Source organism: Phyllostomus hastatus, unplaced genomic scaffold, assembly GCF_019186645.2.
Source record: "Phyllostomus hastatus isolate PE091 unplaced genomic scaffold, TTU_PhHast_1.1 phas_contig_90, whole genome shotgun sequence".
Taxonomy (NCBI): Eukaryota; Metazoa; Chordata; class Mammalia; order Chiroptera; family Phyllostomidae; genus Phyllostomus; species Phyllostomus hastatus.
Genome location: NW_025333984.1, coordinates 5416761 through 5420439, shown reverse-complemented (window position 1 = coordinate 5420439; position 3679 = coordinate 5416761). Strand labels below are relative to the sequence as shown.

At 37.6% G+C, this 3679-nt stretch overlaps 1 pseudogene; it reads right to left on the bottom strand.

Moving 5' to 3' along the window:
* Window positions 1–371: 371 nt before the first annotated feature.
* On the bottom strand, window positions 372–2769 carry LOC123827741 (annotated as a pseudogene).
* Between the last annotated feature and the right edge of the window lie 910 nt (window positions 2770–3679).

Here is a 3679-nt window from a genome sequence, read left to right as displayed (position 1 = left end):
GATGAAAACTTACTCACATGGGGAATGGAAAGCAATGTTGGGATACATAGTCCAAGAAGACAGTTGCACATTAAATTGTATTTCTTTGGTTATGTGAGAAGAGTCATTTAGTAAATTAAATACAGTTCTGGGGGGAATCTGTAATTGAAGTACATTTTATTGAAAAAATTAATTGTATTAGGTTAACATGCAGATTTATACAATAATCAAATGCAGAAAAACAGAAAAATGTACCCTTTCTTTGGTCATAAGAGAACTAAGTATTTTTAGAAGCTAACACCATTAACTTTACAGCACCAAAACCCTAAACAAAAACTTCTTATTTTTAAGAAAAAAGTATGTTTTTTCATTTTCTGTTCTCGGCATAAATTTTAATTCTTTCCAGTGGAACCAAAACCTTTTGAACCCCTTTCAGTGTCATCCAAACCTTGAACTTCCTCTTTCTGAATAATAAATCCATTCACAAATGAGCTGTGCAATTCAGTCACCTTTTTTAACTTCAAGCATTTCTTTGCCAAAACTAAACAGTATAACACCAATATTTCCTCTGTAATCTTCATCTATGACACCATGTACATCTATGAAGCATCTTGCAGCCAAGCCAGAATATGGAGCTACTCTTCCATAGCACCCAGCAGGTACAGCAATCTGGATGTCAGGGTATTTTTTTTTAATTTTTATTGTAATTGTTGTTCAAGTACAGTTTTCTGCCCTTTACCCCAATCCCAGCTCAATTCCCCAGCCCTTCCCTCCCCGCTCCTGTCTCCACCCACCCTTGTTATTGTCCATGTGTCCTTTATATTTGCTCATGTAAACCCTTCCCACTTTCCCTGAAATTCCCTATCCTCTCCCCTCTGGTCACTGTCAGCCTGTTCTCCATTTCAGTGACTTTGGTTATATTTTCCTTGTTTGTTTGTTTTGTTGATTAGGTTCCTGTTAAAGGTGAGATCATATGGTATTTGTCTTTCACCACCTGATTTACTTCACTTAGCATAATGCTTTCCAGTTCCATCCATGCTGTGGCAAAGGGTGGGAGCTCCTTCTTTCTTTCTGCTGCATAGAATTCCACTGTGTAAATGTACCATAGTTTTTCAATCCATTCATTTACTGATGAGCACCTAGGTTGCTTCCACCACTTGGCTATTGTAAATTGTGCTGCTATGAACATTGGGGTGCATAGGTTCTTTTGGATTGTTGTTTTAGGTTTCTTGGGATATAATCCTAGCAGTGGAATTGGGATCTCATCAAAATAAAAAGCTTTCGCACGGCTAAAGAACACAGTATTAAAATAAAAAGAGAACCAACCATATGGGAAAACATATTTGCCAATGATACCTCAGACAAGGGTTTAATCTCCAAAATAAATAAAGAACTCACATGACTCCACTCTAAGAAGACAAGCAACCCAATTAAAAAATAGGCAAAGGACTTGAACAGACACTTCTCCAAGGAGGACATACAGAGGGTCCAGAGACACATGAAAAGATGTTCAATAATGCTAGATATCAGAGAGATGCAAATTAAAACCACAATGAGATACCACTTCACAATGGTCAGAATGATCATCATAAACAAAGGAACAAACAAGTGTTGGAGAGGTTGTGGAGAAAAGGGAACCCTAGTGCACTGTTGGTGGGACTGCAGACTGGTAAAATCACTATGGAAAACAATATGAAATTTTCTCAGAAAACTGAATGTTGGTTTCCACAAGGGCTTTCTCCATAGGTGGCACTGTATAATAATAGGCATTGTACAGTCATAGCCAGTGGCCTGAGTGGACCACTGAGTCAGGGCAGTGGCATGCTCTGAGAGCCAGAGGAAGGGAAGCCATGAGCCACCCTCCTTTGCAGGAAAGGACTGCTTGCTAGGGGAGATGGTCTATAACTCTTCAGAGCATGAAATGGCAGAGAAGAATACAGGCAAATGTTGCAACAGAGGAACATATTCCCCCCAGAACTGTATTTAATTTACCAAATGTTACACCTTCAACTTATTTTTCAGTTTCCTCTATAAATGACAAGCAAAGCCTTTCATTCAATAGATTTGAATTCTTTCACAGACACAGATTCTTACATAAAGTGAACTAAAAGATAATAAAAAGTTAAAGTTAAAAAAAGAAGAATTAAATGAGTTTTGATGGACAGCTAGTGGTGTCTGCCACAGATGGCATAGCAGAAATAGGTAGATGCCACAGTCATTCAATAAAAGATGGTGGCCTAGACTACAGTGGTGGCAGTGATGGTGAGGAGTAGTTGCCTTATGAATATACTATATTTTGGAGGATTGGCTGATAGTCCAAATGTAAGTTTGCAACATAAGGATGATTCCAAGAGTTTTGATCTGAATGCCTTGAAAAAATGAGTTGAATTAATGATTAGATAAAAAATATTCCACCTGAGCCAGACATTTATCTCTTATCCTCACCTTCTTAAACCCAGTACTACATCTTAATGTGAATAAGACTCAACTCCTTCCTTAAAAGACGGATTTAAAATTCCAGTTCTACCACTTTCTATATGTATGATCTTTTTACTGAATTTATTAGGATGACACTGATTAATATAATTATATAGTTTCAGGTATACAACTTTACAATACTTCCTCTGTATATTGTATTGTGAGATTATCACCCTAAATCCCTTCCATCACCATTTATTCCCCCTTTATCCTCTTCTACCTCCCCCACATTCCCTCAAGGAATCACTGTACTATTGTGTGTGTCTATGAGGTATATTTTTTTCTTTTGCTTATTCCCTTTACCTTTTTCATCCAGCCTTCAAATCCTCCTCCTCCAACAGTTGTCAGTTTTCTGTCTATATGAATCTGTTTGTATTTTGTTTGTTTATTTTGTTCACTAGATTCCACCTTCCACATGTGAGTGAAATCATATGGTCCTGCCTTTCTCTGACTGCATTATTTCACTTATCATAATACTCTCCAGGTCCATCCATACTGTCAAAAAGGTAACATTTCCTTCTACTTATGGCTGAGTAGTATTCCATTTTGTAAATGTACCACAGCTTTCTTATTCACTCATCTATTGATGGGCACTTGGGCTGCTTCCAAACCTTGGCTATTGTAAATAATGCTGCAATGAACATAGAAGTGCATTTACACTTTTGAATTAGTCTTTTACATTTCTTGGATATATTCCAAGAAGTATAATTGCTGTATCATAAGGCAGCTCCATTTTTAATTTCCTGAGAAAACTTCATACTGCTTTCCACAGTGGCTGCACCAGTCTGCATTCTCACCAACAGTGCAAAAGGGTTCCCCTTTCTCCACATCCTTGCCAGCACTTGTTGTTTATTGCTTTATTGATAATAGCTATTCTGACAGTTGTGAGATGATAACTCATTATGGTTTTAATTTGCATCTCTCTAATGATTAGTTATGTTGAGCATTTTTTCATATGTCTATTGGCCATCTGTATGTCCTCTTTGGAGAACTGGTTATTTAGGTCTTTTGCCCATTTCTTTTTTAATTTTCATCTTATTTTTGTATTGTGTTCTATTACAGTTGTCCCAATTTTTCTCCCATTTCTCTCCTCTGCCCCACCAACCCCCTTCACACAGTCAATCCCACTCTGTTGTCCATGCCCACAGGTCTTTTATACTTGTTCCTTGACTAGACTTGTCCCCTTCTTTCCCCCATTATCCCCTCCCCCTCCCTTTGCCTT